The sequence below is a fragment of the Ursus arctos genome, unplaced genomic scaffold (genome assembly GCF_023065955.2).
Source record: "Ursus arctos isolate Adak ecotype North America unplaced genomic scaffold, UrsArc2.0 scaffold_1, whole genome shotgun sequence".
NCBI classification, from domain to species: Eukaryota; Metazoa; Chordata; class Mammalia; order Carnivora; family Ursidae; genus Ursus; species Ursus arctos.
Window position 1 is genome coordinate 65353689 of NW_026622763.1, and position 19448 is coordinate 65373136.

Below are 19448 nucleotides of genomic sequence, written 5' to 3' on the forward strand. Positions count from 1 at the left end.
AGGTCCCTCAGTAGATAAAAATTAAAAACAAAAACAGCAATAACAAAAAAACCCTGAACTCAGAATTGTTTTAGAAGGTCATTAAAAGCAGACAAGGAAGACAGACAGAGGTGTGGAGCATGTGTTTCATTGTGAATAACTGAGAGAGTGAATCAGTGATGATAAATGTGAGGGGACTCGAGAGAGGTTCAATTTATGAGTGGCGAAAGCAAGGGCTCTGTTTCTCCAGTCTACTAAAAATATGATTGTGTGCCGAATGCTGTAGCCATCATTACTTTGATAAAAAAAAGCAAATACTATATTTTTGAAAGACAGAGGATTAGCAATTTAAAAAGGCATCTTTTAGGCTTCTGCATAATTCTTTTAACTTCCTACAAGAGACTTCTTTCCAAGTCTGTATTAGCACAACTACCATTTTTAATAGAAGTCTCTCAGTTTTAAGACAGTTAGGCTGGTATGATTTGGCATTACCAAGGATATTTTCATTTTATTTCTGCTCTATTCTTTCACTTTTTTTTTTTTTTCCCCTCCTCATTCCACATCATTACTAATCTTGGAAGTTGAAATGAGTCTTTTAACTTCCTGATGAATTTTATAGGTGGGTGGAGAAAGGTAGTAAAGCAAAACTAAACTTGTCAGGTATTTAAGATTTGACCTCAGCCTCTCTTGCAAAGAGTGGTCATTTAAGATCTTTAAACTTGTTTATGATGACAAGTTTTCATGTCGTAAATCTGCATATCCTGCAGCCATTCTCCTACCTCTCCTTACCAGTGAGCCCCTTAACAAGCTAAAATGTCTCATATTCACTTTCCTGTGCTCAGTTTCAGTCATGGTCTAACCTTAGGACCTTTTCCCCTTCAGAGCTTCTAGAAAGTTTTGTGGGTTTTTTTCTTTTCTTTTGTAAAATGAAATACTCTTTTAGCTACATTTGTATGTGTTTAGGTAAGTGTGGATAGCCATTTTGTGACTGTGAGGAACGTCTTAAAGACAAAAGCCAGCATGCTGTGAGGATAGGAGAGCAGAAGAAATGAAAGCACTAGGGTCCCTGATGACAGCTAGGTGTTGTATTTACCAGCCTGGAAACTATTTGCCCTCATTTTTCTACTGTGAGATGATAAGTCTCTGTTATGCAAGCCACTTTTTTTTTTTTTAAGATTTTATTTATTTATGAGAGAAAGATCACGAGCAGGGGGAAGGGGTAGAGGCAGAAGCAGGCTCCCCGCTGAGCCTGATGTGGGGCTCAATCCCAGGACCCTGGGACCATGACCAGAGTTGAAGGCAGACACCTAACCAACTGAGCCACACAGGTGCCCTGTGCAAGCCACTTTTAATCAGTCTGTAGCATCCCCAAAGCATCCGCAGCAAGAGGAGCTGAGTCCAAGTTTGGCCACTCTCCGATGGCAGCATCCATGTGCATAGGACATAGCACTTCTAACTTCGTAGATTTTGAGTTCTGTCCTGCTTACTGGATTTTTGTGTTTGGATTCTGCTTTTCTGAGTGGGTGTCTGTTACTTGTCTGTCCTCTGCCATAAGCAATTTGTCTGGTCTAAATTGCTTCAGTTTTATATGTGTTACATCCTCTAGAATCCTCTCGTCGCACTACATGATAACCAGACAAGACTGTAAAACATTAAATTTCAATTTATATACGAAGAAAGTCTTTTTTTCAACTTGTATGCACGAAACATGATTTTAATTAATGATGTGTTGGTATTTCTTGCTAGATGTTTAACAGATTTGAGAATAAGATGGAACTTTTACTGTACCTAGTGGTGTTTTAGAAGGAATTTGCTTTATAATAATGAATCCAAGATGAGCCAGGCCAATACAGTAGGAAGTTTTTAAATGTCCGTTAGAATCATATCAACTCACAATAAAATTGTGACTCTGCCACTTGATTGATACATAGATTTGGGTCTATCATTTTGCTACATTAGCCCAAATGTGGCCGTATTGATCCTCCCACCCCATTTTCCCTGGCCTTGCAGAGAGCCGGAGTATTTGACTGGCAAAAATATGTTAGTCCTATAGTAGCTGTATTTGTTTTGTTATGTGGTAAAGCTAACCTCAGAGGTAGGAAATTTGTTTCACTATCTTTCCTTCTTCCTTCATGCATAACTTCTTTGTATTCCTCTCCTCCCCCAATTGAGTCTCTCTCTCTGATTCTCAGCTTTGGCTTGCATCCCCCATACGTCTATGTATTTTTCTTACTGAAGGAATTGTATAAAATGAATATTAATTGGATGGTAAATATACTTCTAATAACAATAGTATGGAACTCAACATATAATAGTATCAGAATACAGACTGCATGAGCTTTGTGAGTTAGCATTGCTTCCATGGGTTGATGAGTACGGCATAGGGCATGCAGCACGATGATAAAGCTGGAAAATTGAAATAGATATTTCTGCTGTAGATTTTCCAAATGAGAATACATTTCTGCTAATGCAAAGTAGTGCAAAGCAATTCCCATCGCTTTTCTAGGATTCAGAGTCTTGGAATCATGCCTGGAAATAATGTATTGGAAGGATTGTAGGAGACGATGACCAAAAATGAATTATTGCCACATTATTGGCAAATTCAGTGAGAGATTGGTTTTGCTTGAACTTTGAAGAAAGTAGAGGGTAGGAGTAGTTTAAATGGACTCTATAGAATTTATTTATTTTTTTTGTTCATTCAGATTTTAATCATTCTGATTGTTTTTTGTTTTTCTCCTTTTTGAATAGTATATCTTCAGATTTCAGTTAATTCAGTTTCTATAAATCTAACCAGTGTTGCAATATGCATGGCTTACATGTTAATATATATAAATTGATGATCACCCAAAACATTATAATATATAAATAAATATGTAATAATAATGTAATGATACAAGAAAATGCCAAAAATATGTATTACATTATAATCATCAGTACCATTTAGAATGACATTTTAGTGATCCTGCCCCGTATTTCTGCACTGTATTATACTAGGTGATTTATGATTTATAGAATAGGACAAAAATAATTGTTTCAGTAGACAAAGTCCCTACTTTCTCTCAGATTCACATTTATTTCTTGTCTAATTACTATTTTTTATCTTAAGATTTAAAATATTTAATAATTTCTTGGTTTATGATGAGCAGTATTGAAATATTAAATTGTATGGTACAGTTAATTTATACACACACACAGAGTTGTATTTTTGAACCATTTCTAGTCAATATTTTGAGTCAGAGGAATAATAGTAACCTGGAATACCCAGCTGGAGAAGACTAGTTGGCTGCATGAGTAGTGACTGCTTTAGTATTAAACAGTAGTGTTTTTATAATCACCATATAAATGTATACATATTATATATGTGTGTAGATGCAATTTCAGGTTTCCTCAAGTGCTAAAATTAGTACATCCCTTAGACCAAGATGAATGACACCATTTTCTTTAATTCTCTTTAGTTTAGAATGTTTTATTTAATACAGAAGAAATAGAAGACATTAGGACATAAAATTTGTTTTGTAAGCCAAAGATGTTTTCTGTTTAGTAGGGATATTTGGACTTACTAAATTTTCAGTAAGGAGTTGTTCTGTAGCCCAAAGGAGGGAACCCAGCAGAAGCAAGAGCAGCATTCCTCCATGTTTCAGGAGCCCTGACTTCACTATTCAAAAGGTTTTCAATTCAGTCTGAGGCACCATCTGTCTCACAGCTGAAAATCATTAAGCTTTCAGCAGCCTTTCCCCCTCCCAGTTCCTGTTTTTTTCTATAAGCAAGTAAGAGCTTTTTTACCTTTACCTGGTAGGAACTGACTCGGTTAGTAAATGAGTGTATGTACTCATCTAACTGCAAATTTCAATGACTAGTTTTAGCTTAAAGCAGTGCTGGTGTCTAAACTGTTAACATTGTATTTTGATTAATGGTCTCAATTTGAATTTTCTAAAGAGCTAGTTCTCTATTAAATTTTTCTTATAATTTATGATCTAAAAACATGATATATTTCATAGGAAAGTCACAGTGTTGTTTTACTTTAGCTGGCCACCATTGGTATAGAAATGATCAAAGACGTGCACAACAATTTGGTATTTTTTTGGAGTGCTGAGCGAGCACATTTGTGTAATGTTAAAGGAATGAGCCAGGCTGCATATTGTCACATACGGTTTGCATTATGAGAACAGAATGTTAATAGGAAAAAAAAAAAAAAAAAAAGCATTGGGAAACATGAGGAAACTCCAAATTTGCTTCTCTTTAAAAGAAAGTTTTGATTTCACCTCCACCAAGAAAGGATTTCTTTGTAATGGTGGGAATGCTGCATATTTATCAATAAATAATGATTATCTGCTTGTGATTCTGTTAAATAAGTTAAGTGAATAGTTTCCAGCACTTAAAACGTATTTATACTTTGCCAATATTCCCATAATTTAAAAAAATGCTTATTTGAACTTAGGCTTCTTGTCATTATTATTTTCAATATTAATACCGTGACTGAAACAATGTTTATAAAGTTTCTTTGCACCTTGTAAAGTAGGTCACTGGGACGTTTCCGTCTTATCTCTTCGCAGTTTAGTCTTCACTCTGATAGCGCTGCTAGGGTGTGCTAGGAGAGAGAGGAATGCATTTTAACTTTCATCGATGCATTCAAATACATTGAAGCACTTGATTTCTACACATACAGAAATGCATTTGTCATACAATCAAGTTTAATCTAAAAGCAGAGATAGATATACCTCAATTTATGATAGTAAATAATGTGTTCAAAATACAATTTTCTCTCATTCAGAAAAAACAAATGAAATACAATATTTCTCTAATAGATGAGGTTAAATTTAAAAAATAAAGTGGTGTGGAGTTAGGATGAGTTGTATTGTCATTATTTGAGTATTTTTATAGTTTTGGGTCATTAAAAGTAAGTGTATACCCTACAGTATTAATATGTTCTAATATGTACAATTACTTCTAAATAAAAGAAGGAGAGGGACCCACCAGTCTTGTTATTCCTTGTTGTTCTGGTTGTCACGAAATCTGAAGCTCAGGCGTTTGTGACTCCTCGTTTTATGTGTTAAGAATAATGAGAGGAAGGCAAGCAAGAGATCCAACAGCAAGTGTGTGTTTCGGCGGAGAAATTACAGAATGAGGAGGCTTTTTCACCTGCAGGTCACTGGCCAGAGAGCAGAGCCAGCCTACACAGATTGTGCCTAATGGCAGTTTTAAAATATGAAAATACAAAATGAGATGGACACAGATTACATGGTGCAAGTCTCCTTGTTAAATATTAAAAATGCCAAAAATTATAAGGAGACTATGTTTTCCCCCAACCTATTTATGAACTTTTCAAACCCACATTACTTAAAAGTATTTTTCTCACTTTCTCTTCTGCAGTTCTCACCAACCAAGATTTTCTAGAGCTTCTTTCTTGAATTTTCTGTTGTGAACATATCGTACTGTTTACATGTTTTTCAGAACAACAAAAGCTAGGTTCCCCGTCCCACCCCCACTGCTGACTTTGTGACATGTGCCCTGCTTTGTACACGAGAGTTGCTCCCCACCTGAGAATTGCTAGTCCAAAGTAATTCACATTGTTATTTTTCGTATTGCTTTTATTTCTATAGATAGAATGTTAATATTTTACTAATGTAACGGTATGGTTTATTTCAAAAGTAGTAAATAAATCTTTAAGAATATTAAAGATGACAGAATTAAATGCTAAGTAACACAATGGAAATATCAAATATACCTTTGTGGAGGATTACCTGTAAAAAAGTAAAGTTGAATGGTCACATTTATTCAAAGATGTGCCCACTTTTATTTTCAAGATGTAATTACCACTTCTATCTTCCATTTATTTATCATAATAAATGTGTATGTGTTAAAATTAGACAACTCACAAAATATTGACTTTTTAAAAATTCTGTGTATATATGACACTAATAAAATGGGGGGAGTTCAAGAATATTGATATATTTGGAAATGTAAATTCTTATAAGTATTAAAAATTATTGCTCTAAAAATTATTTCACCCTAAAAAGTTTTTTGCTGACTTTGGCCCTTCTAGGAAATGTTTACAAGAATATTTTTATATTATTAGATATATGCTGTTAGAGGAATCAGCATCTATATAGGTTGGTAGATATGACTCAAATTCCCTGTCTTTTAACATTTTGAAAACAAAAACAGAGCTGAGCAAAGATACAAATATTCGTCACAAATCTGAGGGTACTGGGAGCTCTTATTGTCCTTTTTGCTTTGCAATTAGCCAAAGGCTGATTAATAACAGTTATTGGCATATTTGAAGACACAGAGTAAGAGCTTTATGTGGTGTGGATTGTGGTCTTTTTCTTTGAATAACTTGCTCAAAAGCAAAGATCACCCTTAGTTAATCTGATGGCACTCCATTTGATGTCTAGTCCAAGGGGAAAAAGGAAATTACTCCATTAGTGGGATGGAAGCCAGAAATATGAAAAGAGATAAGTCAGTGTTGCAAGATTTCTAGTAGGAAAAGATCTTCTAGGTTAGAAATATGGGGCTTGCTAGTTATAGGTACAAATGCCCAAGTGCCCTTGGCCTTTCTCTCTTTGCCCTCAGCTGCATGTGCCCCTGGACTCCAGCTTACCAGCCCGACCTGCTCACTCTTTCTGGTAGATCAGAGTCAAAAAGGTCTAACTGAAATTGAGCAAGAGGACTTACCTGTGAAAAGGGTGGGGAAGTCAGCACTAATGATAAAGATATCAGTAAGGTTAGTCACTGATCCACCTTTGTGTTGAATCCACATTGAGCCCTGAGATACTGAAATTTATTTACCTGTGCTACCTTGTAAGAAAATCTCTAAGAAAGACTTCTTGGGTGTAAATGTGTTAGTACAGCAAACAGAATGTGTAAGAGTGTATATATGTGTATATTTTCCCCTTTGGTTACTAAATTGTGGACAAGTTTTTACACTATGGTAATTTAAAAATATTTCTAAGTAGCAAATTATACTTGAATATTCATGTTAATGACAAGAAAGGGATATGATAAGAAGAGGAAATAATTGTTTGACGTAGTTTCTAAGACTGGACCAATTTCAAAGACAAGTCTTGTTTTAGTAATTTACCAAGACACTTTCGCCTCTTTTTTTTGTCTCGCTTGCCTGGAAAAATCCTAACTCCTGTTGATGACTATGTATTCTACACATAAGTAGGTAACGTGGCCGGAACGAACACACATGCATATACCCATGAACTCAGATGACCGTGCCAATGAGCCTTACTTTATGTTTAGATTGCAGTCCTCATCAGGTCATTAAAATTATCCAGAAAATCAACTGCCTTGCATCTTCCATTTGCTCTTGTATTCAAGATGACTATTTTCAGTCCTCAGTCTGATCTCCTCTTTTCCTCCTCCTCTTTTCTTCTTTTCTCTAATCCTTACATCCCTTCATCTTCCTCATTCGGAGCTGATGACCTACTTCTTATTTAAAAGATAAAATACATGGAGGAAAAAGTCCGTATTATTCATCACTGAATCTATAGATCTATTAAGTATTTTTAAGTGTTCCAATGACTCAGCCTTCCCTTCTGTTACAAGGAGCAAACTGCCTCTTTTTAATCTAAGGATAGTCACTTCCTTTGTGGATTTGACCGTAACTCTTCATGCTTGTTCAGGGAATTTGTTCCTGCATTTATCCTCTCTCTTTTCTGTATCATCAGTTTTTTCCTGTTGATTTTCCCATCTGTATCAAGTATGTGTAGTAGTACCCACAAAATGTCTCTCCCTTCAGTCTGTGTCCCCTTTCAGTCCTGCCCTATTGCTTACTTCCATTTATAGAAAAATTCCTTGAGTGTTTCTACTTCCCGTCTCTACTGCCTTATTTCTTATTTGCTCATGAACCAACACTAGCCAAGCTGTCTTAGCCCCTTCGCCCCTGAAACTACATTGCAAAAGTCACTGATAATCTCCATTTTGTGAAACTAATAGGCATCTCTCAGGCTTTCCCTTTGTAGACATTTCAGGATCGTTTAGTCTTCTCTTAATGAAGACATCCGTCATTTGGATGCCAAAATTTCACACTTCTTCTTTTTCATTTGACTTTAGTGACTGTTCCTTAACTACCTCATAGTTGACCTTCTTATTCTGTAGTTTATAAAATTGGGCGTGCCTTTGGACTCAGTAATCATTTCTCTGCAGATACCCGCTTCCTAGCAGACCTCATCATCTACAAACTGGCTACTTCACAAATTCTCTCTCTCTTCCTACCCTACCTGCCAGTCCTAGATTCCCGTATCCAGCCATTCACTCAGTACCACTTCTTAGCTGTCTGATAGGTATCTCAGAACTAGCATAGCTAAAAAAGAAGTCTTTTGGCTTTGCCCAAGTGTCCCCTTCTCAATAAATGTCACTGTGATTTACTCAGTTAAAAAGAAAAAAAAAATAGCCATTGTCCTTGAGTTCTCATTCTTACTCTCAAAATCCATCCATCAATTAGACTGGTCATCTCTCCATTTGAAATATAAATTAAATGATACTGCAAAGAGTCTGAGGGACATGACACAGTGGAAAAGGTGGGCAATCACCATTTGCCCAACTGACTGGTGGGGATAAGAAAAAAATGAGGATATGTGAAAGGGCTGACATCAATCATTTCAGTAACACAGGAGGCAAGATTTTCTCCTTAGGATATGCCTTGACAAGAGTAGAAAATATTTGAACAGCTGCTGTGAGGTATCAAAGAACAAGAAATAAAAGGAACACAGTAGCCAGGAGGGGCCATCTAGATGTCTCACTTGTGTGGAAAGTGTGGATTTTCCAATCACAAATGAGCTTCTGCTTTCATAAATGCACCACAAGATTCCATGTGCTAATTAGAGAAGAATGGCAAGAGAGTACCAGCCTTGTACCAAGATTTATGTATCGATTGTGGGTACAAAGTATGGAAATAATCGTACTCTTTGGGGCAGTTCAAAGCCACTGTCATTCCTCTGTTTTATTCCCTCTTATGCCATTCCTTATCCCTTTTCCACTCTTCACGACAGTGAGTAGTTTAACGTAGTTATTTTTTGTTCATATTTTTAAAATTTTAATTCCGGTATAGTGAACATCCAGTGTTCTTTCAGTTTCAGGTGCACAGTCTAGTGATTCAAGAATTCTAGGGATTACTCAGTGCTCATCATGATAAGTGTGCTCTTAATCCCCTTCACCTATTTCACCCATGCCCTCCCCAATGTTTAAAATTGGTATTGTTTTGTGTATAAGCATTGTTTGATTTAGGGGTTATATGGCTCGCCTTATTTGTTGCAGTCAGCGTTGTCTCTAAGATCCATCCATGTTGTTACGTGCATATTTAATCATTTTCAGATGGTCATTCTGCATCATGCTGCGTGGCGTACATCTGCCACATTTTGCCTGTCGCCTCTGCTGGTGATCGACAACAAGATTACCTGCAAATCCTGCCACCGCAAACAATAAAGGGATTTCTTACAGAAGTACTTTGTAGATCTGTGAGAATTCCTTTGGGATGAATACTCAGGAATGGAGTTTCTGAGTTATGGGGTATATGAACATTCAATTTGTTAATAAGCATTATTTTTTTCAAATTTTTTCAAATTATTTTTTTCAATATATCGTCACCAGTAGTGTATGAAGAGTAACCATGCTTTTTCCCCAACTCTGTTTGCACATTAGAATTACGTGAAGAGTTCTTAAAAAATACTAAAGCCAGGACCCTTTTTCCTGATTTAAAAGACTGAGTGAATCTTTGACATTTGATAGTTTTATTTTCTCCCAGGTGATTCCAATGAGTATGTAAAGGTGAGAACGGTTGTTATATCCTCACGTCATCACTAGTATTTGGCCTTATACAATTTTCCGACTTTTTCAGTCAAATTAGTATAAAGTTTATATGGTTTAAATTTGTGTTTTGCTGATTCCTAATAAGTTTGAGCATTTGTTTATGTGCTTATTAGCCTTTCGGCCAGTCTGTTCTATAAATTGACAGTTACCGTTTGTCCGTTTTCCTTCAGGGTTACCGACTTTTCTTACTGCTTACTTTTCTTACTGCTCTTTAGGAAAATCTTTGTATATTTTAGATATTACTTCTTTATCAGATTTAGAGAGAGAAACTATTTTTTCTCAGATTTGTCGTTTGTCTATTATCTTTTCCATGGTGACCTTTTCTGAAATGAAATCTTTAATTTTAATGTGATAAAATTGATTTTTAGTTTTGTATATTTTTCAAAAAGTTCTTCCTTTGGTCTAAGTCAAAATAATATTTTATTATCTCTTATATCTTCTTATATTTTATAACCTTTGTTTCTTATTCATAAAGATATTAATTTGGATCCCAAAGCCAAATGTAAAATGGGGTCGACTTGTATTTTTCCATCTTATTGCATATTTTCTATTTAGTGTGCTTTGTTTTAAATTTTTTTTCATTTCCTACTGTCAGTTAAAATTTTTTTTGACTGATTTAAAGTGTATATATTGTAGTTAATGGTAGTTGTCCTTAAGACACATTTCCATTCTTATGTTACCCCATTAATTCCTTAAATTTCAACATCTGTAACTTCTAACAATAAGTCAGTACTAAACTACATTTCATGTCTCTGGTTTTTTTCTCTGTGCTCAATTATGTATGTGGCAAATGTTTATTTAGATTTTCAGTTCTGGATTGTTATGGCTGTGTGTGTGTGTGTGTGTGTGTGTGTGTCTTTCTTTATACTTATATATCCATGTATCTTTCTATGCATCTATCTGTTTTCCTTTTTTTTTTTTCCTTTTTTAGTCCTACATTAGCTATTATTGTTTTTATGATAAAATACCTTAGTAAAATAGTGCTTTTATCCTTTACAAAAGAAGCTGGATTTTGTTTCTCTTATTTTAATGCTACCTAGATTATCTCAGGTTTTTTGGGTTTTGGTTTTGGGTTTGCGTTTTTTTTGTTTTGTTTTGTTTTGTTTTTACCTTTTCAGTATGAAAAAGTAAAAGTACTTTATTTTTTCAGTGGTAAGAATTCTGAGGCATTGTAGTCAACATGAGGCTTGAACTTACAAACCAGAGATATAGAGTCACATGCTTTACCAACCAAGTGGCCCAAGCTTTGTTTGTCTTATTACTCCCTCACATTATACTGTGGTTACTTCATACAACTTCATACAACATTCATTGTTCAAAGTTCTTTTCTTTTAGAATACCTAGAGAATATTGCTTACTGTTTTTTTTGCATACTGTGTTACTATGTGACTTTTATTGTTAATTTGGTTCTTGTTGCTATTTAGGCCATCTTTTTCTGCCTGGAAGTGTTGCATATTTTCATTTTGCATTTAATGTTCTTAATTTTAACATGCCTGGATTTGAAACTTTCGGTTTGACATTTTTCATAATTTATTTTAATTCTGTGAAAATTCTCTTCATAATTTTTTTTTTTTTAAACTCTGCCCCGCTCTCTCTTTTAATTTTTTCTTTCTTTATGGTATTCCCAGGATCTAGATTTTGGCACTTTTATTTCTATCTTTTATCCTCTTGGTATTTCTTTGATACATCTTTTTTTCTGTAGCCACCTAGGAGAGTCTCCCCACTTGATCTTCAAAATCAGTAATTCATATACGAGTTATACCATTCTATAATTTAGTGCCATTCATTGTGGAGTGTTTTTTTTTGTTTTGTTTTTACAATTTTAGCCATTATAGTGTTGTGCCATTACCCATTGATCTATCATAGCCACTAACTTCGAAAATGAATGGTAAGCTTCAGCACACTGTGGTGGTCAGCTGCTCCGGCCCAGGGAATCCCAAGGGGTCTGGACAAATCAAAAACATAGCTCCTGGCTGGGTTTGCCAGCACTGTTGCTGAACAAACTTGGGCCAGTAACTCAAGAAATGAGGGTTTGGAAATGAGAAAGGGAGAAATTTATTTCAGAAGGTAGCACCCAGGGGAGGTGGCTGGTTCAGGCCCTAACAGCTGACCTCCCCGCCTACAAGATGGTCACCTAGTGTTTTACAGAGAGAGGCTCATACAAGAGGCATACATACAAGAGAGCATGCAGGGAGTATGTGATCAGGGGCGGGAGTTGGTATGTGTTCAGCCCATGATAATAGGCAGGGAAGGGGATGCGTGGGGTGTTGTGGTCTAGGCATTCCCTTGCTATCTGGCCTTTTCTGGTTTATCGGTTACAGTGTTGCAGTCTTGGCAGAACACCTTTGTCAATGCCTCAAGAAAGTACAATAAGAAATAAGCACAGTGGGTTTTAGAGTATGAGTTAAGTGGTCTTGTCAACTTCTAGTTTTAACTGTTGGGATCTATAGTTGAGTAAGCAGGCTCCAGGACAGCACTAATATTTTCCTTTTGGTTCACCTATTAATGATCTCTTATTCTTTTCTCATTTACAAATATTTCTTCCTTTGTCCCTAGTGAAATACTATCTTCATTCCCTTCTGTTCTTCAAATTTTGCTGCTTTGAAAAATTTAACACCGATTCTTTATAGGAGTAAATGTTTTCTTCATTGTTGGCATTGGAATGATTACTGTGTTTACTTGACTTTAGTGGAACTTTTGTCTGAAAATATGCATGACTTTATCAAATTGTTCATTAACTTATATTGTTTCAACACATATATTGTTTCAATAGATCTTTTCTGTCCAACAAAGAAATATTTCTGTCAGAAAATGATCATGGTCTTTATCATTATTGGCTTGTTTAAAATGTTTTCTTTGATGAAAAGGTGCATTGTCTTTATTTTTACAATTTATCATAATTGTGTGCAATATGTGTAAGAAGGTAAGTGTATAGTTTTGTTAATCGATTACTGAACAACTTTAGAAAGTTTCCGAATTCTGAAAATATCTTCAAATTAAGATATTTTACTTGTGTATGATTGAACAGATTTTGGGAACTAAGATATATGTTTCTATTATAATAAGATCCATATTGTTTTAGAAAACTTTATTTGTTAATTTGCTTTGTAATTCAGCAGTGTTTTACTATGGATAGGAACTAGATGCTAGGGATGCAAGGATAACAATTTTTAAAACTCATATTCATTTACTTTTCTAGGACATTCTTGTAATTCCTTTTATGCTGAAATGAAAGCATTCATTAGTGCAAGAGAATGAGAGCTCTAGCTCCATTTGAGTAGATATGTTGAAAGGAAAAATTTCCAAATTAGTTCAGTTAGTTCAGTGAACTAGGTTGCGGTTAGTTGCCAGAAATCTTTCTAATCTGATCAAATGGAGCATCAAATAAAAAGCAAATCTGGACTTTTATGTAAGGAGACCTTATTTGAAAAGATTACTGCAATAAGAGGAGGGAGGGAAATTGTAATGGGGAGAATTTGCCAACGTACATCTGTAGGCATCTCAAAGGCTAGGCAGAAAAGGACTTTTCTATTATAAGGAAGAATAAACAAGGCTAGAGAGAATGGGATGTGGGAAGGTAGGGTGAGTGAGAGAGGCGTGATAAGGGGCAGCAGACCAGAGAATGTTTTCCCCTGGGGTCAGCCTATTTTTAGGAAAGATTATGAAGGAAGGGTTGAGTCTGTGAAACTCAGGGTAGGTCAAAGTTAAACATCCTGGAGGAAAGAGAGAAGTTTAGCTAAAAGATCTGGTCTAATCAAGTAGCAGGTATTTTGTCCAGATTGGTCAGTGGCACAAATAGTTCAGCTAATCATGTATGAAGCCAAGAATGGGAATTTGGAGGGTCTTTGTCTGGCCTTGTCTTGAGTAAACATGGGGAGTGCCCTGAATCTTATCTAAATCATATGGGGAAGGGTGGTTCTTTGCAGTGAGCCATTTCCAAAACACAGAGGGGTGGGGGATTTCCTTTACCTTTGTTATTTTCTAGGATCACAGGGCTGGAGTAAAGTTCAACATTGTCAGGATGGTGATAAAGAGACTTCTGAGGATAAGTGTTTTGGCGGCTATATGTGAAAAGACTGGTAGAAACCCGGAGGAAGGACAGAGAATTTAAGAATACCCTGGTCCCACTAAAGTTAAAAATAGGATATGTATGATTATAGTGACGGAGGCAGAATGTTATTTTTAGCTGTGGCCAAGCAGTATTGTGTGTGGGTAGTGGTACTATCCAGCACTGGCTCGAACAGTAAGGAAAGCACGATTTCCCAATGTAAATATTTGGAAGCTCTGTTTTCAAAAATTAGATTTCCTGTCCATCAGTTCTCTCCCAGTGAAACCACTAACATTGTGAGGTGCTGTAGATACCAAGTACAAAGACAGGAGATTTCTTTCGAGCTCTGCTTTAAAAGCTGGTAAAAGAAATGATCTCTCTCTGACTTTCTTAAAACTCCCTTACAAAAATCTGTAAAATGATGAAAATGGTTAGTCTATGCACATTTATAATTAGTTTGTTAGAATTTAATGTAAAGATAAAAATTGTGCTTACTGTAAAAATACCGATCTAAAAACTGCTGACATTAAAGCAAAAGACTTAAATGAAAAAATCCTTTCGGGTTCTTAAAAAAAAAAAATTCTACTGGGGCAAATGTAAAGATCGAACTGGCTTTATTCAAGAATTCATGAATTAGGCAGCATCCCGTCTAGCAAATAGAAGGGAGCTCTGAGGAACTGTACAAAATAGAAGGATTTTATAGACAGCAGTGGGGCAGGACAAGGAGGTTATTAGCAAAAGAAAAGAAAGAATAGTTTCAGGCAAGGTCACCTTCCTTGAGGAGGGAAGGGTAGGGGGTCTTATCATGCAGATTACCTCACTAATGCTGGTCAGGAAATTCCAGACTGATTGGTTTAAAATTCCACTCCTGGAAGAGGCTGAAATTGCAATTAGTTTAGGTATTAAGTCTTGGTGGGGCTTAGCAAAAGTGACTCCATTTGGGGCCTGTTTCTTTTCAACAACGTGAAGTATTGTAATAAAAGGCAGAAAATTTGAAACTGAAATAAAAATTTTTGTATTGTTGCTCTGTTTGTAGAGATCAACTGAATCTTTAAATAGTACATATTTTACAAATTCTAGTCTTAAAATCCATAAAGTTTTGAGTCTTAGACTCTGATAGCATTAACTGAGTAGTCAAGCTGTTTTATTCTAGTCTTTCAAAGGAATTCCTATAGTTTTGCCAAAGATAATGTTACCTCAGTAATTGGATCCCACAAGTTCCCTCTCACAGTTAGGATATGGATATCAAAGTGTTTGGTGAAATGACCAGAACAGCAGGTCTAAAAGGATAAAGTTCTTATGTGTACAATCAAAATAAAAAGGAAAGAAAGTATATAGTTATGATTAAAAAAATGGAGAAAAAAACGAGTAAGACTTCCATAATTTACTTCAAAATCTAGTATTCAAAGGGAAACTAAACCCAGGACACTTTTTGTCTACATATAGAAGAGTCATATGTATTATAAATAATGTTTGTTTCAATATTGCAGAACTTTATTTGTCTAAAGAAATATTTCTCCTAGCATAATTTATTTGCTGTGTGATTATCTCATTTTAGAGTGAGGTAGCTGAGCTCGCATTAAGGACAAAAGATAATGAAGAAAACCCAGTGAGAGGAATAGTTAATTGATCATTGAAGGAAGTTTTAATGAAAATTCTCAGTATCTAATTATTGCAACAGACTGCTAGAAGCCTGCCGAAGTGCAGCTCAGAATCGGACGGGCGCTTACATTGGGATACTCATCATGCCCATGCAAAAGAGGGTGCTAGGCAGTTTGGGGATTCCAGTACCTCTCCTCCCTTGGAGCTTTCGTTCTTTTGGTCCTAAGAGCACCCAGGGATACCCTGATTCCAGAGGTGCTGAGTGGTGGTGCCACCTCCAAATACAAAAGCGTATCTCTGCAGTCCCCAGTCCCTGGATGGGATTTTGTGATATCGCAACATTGCCATAATTGTTGCCCCAATACTTACTGCACAATACTTAGAGGGGTTCATAGCTGTGGAAATGACTTCTGAATATACCTCATCCAAATTCTCTTAAAGCAGAAAGTGTTATTATCAGAATAAAATGGTTAAAATTTGGTAGCTTTCATTGTCAGAAAAGATAGGCTTTACATGTCCATTTTTCTTTTTGATTCATTGTAGGCTTTATTTTGACTTCACTTTTGGCATTAAAGGAAATTCAGATTTTATTTTATTCCCCCAGACCTGTATTCTGGATCTTTTATATTAAGGTTTTCTTGCATATAAGCCATTCTGAAGAGTTGGCCACATTACCGGGTGCCCAGATGTTCCCCTTAGGGCGTCCCCTGCTCCCAGTCAAGGCTGTTGCAGAGTAGCCTAGATGAGAGCCCGGAAGGGCCGGTGATGCTCTCTGAGGCTATTAGCAGTGTGGCAAGGAGACCTATGCCCTTAATCAACATGTACTGCACATGTTGTGCCCTTCTGCCCAAAACCTTCTTTCTTGTCTTACCTTTGACCTTTGCTCATTTGGGAGATGACTGTTCATCTGCACTCTGAAACTTTCCCCTTGCACGAGACAGTCCTTTGTGCTTCATCCTCTAATTCTCAAGCGCGTCTATCTCTTTCATAGGGCTTGTCCCTATCCCCAGAATCCCATGCCCATTCTCCCCTATCTCTCAAGATGAAAAGTTCTTTGAAAGCAAGGATAGTGTCATACTTATTTTCCCTTCTCCACTTCTGTAATGCTTGTCACATAAAGTGGTTTCAAAATACATCTATTGAAAGAGTAAAGAATTTTTAATGAATGTTATGAGATATGAGTCGATATTGTAAAATAAGGAAAAAATAATGAAAAGCATTTATATCCCAAGTCAGGGAATTTCAGAAAACACTAATGTTGCTATTTCTTAGCAAATTATAAATATATATCCTCTTTAACACATCATGTGGCTTCTCCTCCTAGTAATGGGAAATTTCTCATTTGTCTACTGGTTAGTTTTCTTGGCTACACTTAGGTGGTATTTTTTGATCTACAAAAGCAAGGCCTTTGCAAATTACAGTAAAAAAATACAATAAAGAAGAACATTGTAAGATGTCTTAAAATTTGGAGATTTAAGCAGAGAACCTTTATAACAGTCGATACTAATTAGATCAAGAAGAGTCAAAAATGAGCTGAATTCTCTGAGTAGGATTTTGGAAGCTACATGAACTATTGCAAGAAGTTCCAAGAGTTACAGGACTTAGCAACCTGCCGGGGTTAAGGCAGGATCTAAAATTGCTTGACATTCTCTCATGGTTGCCTTCCTGATTTACGTATTCAAAAAAAGCGCACAAAATGAGAGTAAAAAAAACAGTTGCAGGAGAGGCAACTATTGGTTTTTGTTTGTTTTTTAACTTTACCTAGTTTCCCTTCCTAGAACTAAACCTAATGATTAGACTTCATTATTTTAGATCATTTCTGATCTCATGGTGAGCAACAGGATTTTAGAGATTTATGATTTATGTTAATATGAACTATGTTCTAAACAGTTTTCAGGGGCTTTAAAATTTTAACCTTGAACGAATTCCAGGAAAATTTGATTTCAGAACTAGCAGTTTTGTAGGTTTTAATATTACACCATATATAGTTTCTTTAGTCGTAACAGTATTGTTTATTTATTTATTAAATAAGAACTTGAGCAGCAGGTTGCAAAGCAGGAAACTGCCATTCACTGAAAAGTCACTCTTAACTTCTTCTGAGCTAGTTTATAAATATCAGTGGGTTTACTCTGGTAAAATCAGTTTCAAACCTGAATATGCTGGATTTATTTAAAGAAATGATTGTTGGCTCCAAACTTTTTTTTTTTTTTAAATAGGCTTACAAAAGGTTAAAGTTACAGAGTAAATTAATACCAAGTGACCTCACAGTGTTTGATCGATGTGGTTACTGATTTTGAAATAAAATTTGAGATTAAAACAGTTCATCTAATTACATCTACATTTCTGGATCAGTTTTGATTGATTTTTTCCCATTATGGATTGTATTTTTTTTACTTCTTTGCATGCCTGATTTCTTTTTTTAATTGGATGCCTGTCACCATGTTGGGTGTTGAGTATTTTTATATTCCTAAAAATATTTTTGAACATAGCTTTAGGATATAGTGACGTTACTTGGAAATGGGTTAATTCTTTTGGGTCTTGTTTTTAAAATTAGTTAAGTGGGGCCAAAGCAGCATTTATTCTAGCTTGAATTTTCCTTGCTGTTGGCTCTAGTGTGAGCTACAGGCATGGCTCTCTCTGACCTTTGTGGGTGACTTAGTGTCTGGAAGTAGTCATTGCTGAGTTAAATTGTAAGGCTTTTTGCAAGTATCTTTAGTTATTTCTGTGGAGCTCTCCCATCTCCAGTGCTCTGCTCTGTAACCACTGGTCACCCTCATTTCACCACATTCTCAAGAATAATCTCCTCAATTTAGGAACGTTGCTGGAGTCTGACTGGTTCCACCTCCCTGCACCATCTCCTACATTTTGTCTCATTTTTTAGGTGTTTCAGATGGTAAGATAAATATAACCTGTTACTCCGTCTTGATTAGAAGTAGAAGCGTCTAAATAGGTCTGTATAGCTTTATTAAATATGAGAGGTGGCAGCATACATTTCTGAGGAAGGTTTGGCTTAGTCAGTGAATGATAATGACTCTTTGTATGTACCATTCAGGAAATTAGTGCAAGTGTTCCTATCATACCATATAGTGCTATTAATCCCAAAGAATTTCATGTAGATATGAAAGAAGGATTATACTCAGTATAGCACAGACAGACACACGCAGGGACACACTCTTCAGTATTCAGTCCCAGAGAGTAAAGTTAAATGAGGTTTCTCACACATAACTGATAGCCATGTAAATTGTTCCGGCCTTTGTTTTTGTTTTGTTTTTTAAATTGAACAACTGTTTTGTGTATAATTAAAAAAAAAAGAAAATCTTAATAGTAATACTTTAGACCTCATATGATTTTTACTCTGGGATGCTATTTTGTGGAAAAATTAGTAAAAGATATTTATGTCAATTATTCTATGTATTTTGTAGCTAGAATTTAGGAATAATTTTTTACTGATAAGGAAATAATGCATCCATGTATAAGTAGCCATTAAAACAATGTTTATCAAAAGTTTATCCAAAAAGAAAGATTTATATAATACTGTAAGTTGAAAAAAGTAAGTTTATGCAGAACTTACATTTCTTATACTTAACATACAATAAGTTGATAACAATATATATCTTACTACCTCAGCTATAAAGTATGTTAAAACATATGTTATTAATACATTAAACCTGTAAGCAGTATATTGAATGCCAGCTTAGCTGTATGCACTACATTCTACACACGGGCATAGGGAGCAAAGCCAGTATCTGCTTCTTTTGTAGTGGGGAATTAAGATCTGTTTTGCAAAGAAGAGTAGAGTGTCGTAGGATCAAATAAATATGCTACAAACTAGTGTTTGGAAAGTGAAATTACAGTTTTTATTTATATGGTAGGAACAGCTTATCCGATATCCACTGACATTTGTATCTATGTGTTTTGTGAGCAGGTGAAAATCCTTCTGGTGTTTTAGAGTCATAATTGTAGTGTCATTTCATACTCTCTTTATTGGGCCTACTGAACTTTA

The 19448-nt window shown here is 35.5% G+C and overlaps 1 protein-coding gene across 30 annotated transcripts in view; it reads left to right on the top strand.

The window, feature by feature from the left end:
• The window catches only part of GULP1 (GULP PTB domain containing engulfment adaptor 1), a 248381-nt gene that overhangs the window by 136885 nt on the left and 92048 nt on the right, over nt 1-19448 (top strand). The window lies entirely within an intron of this gene.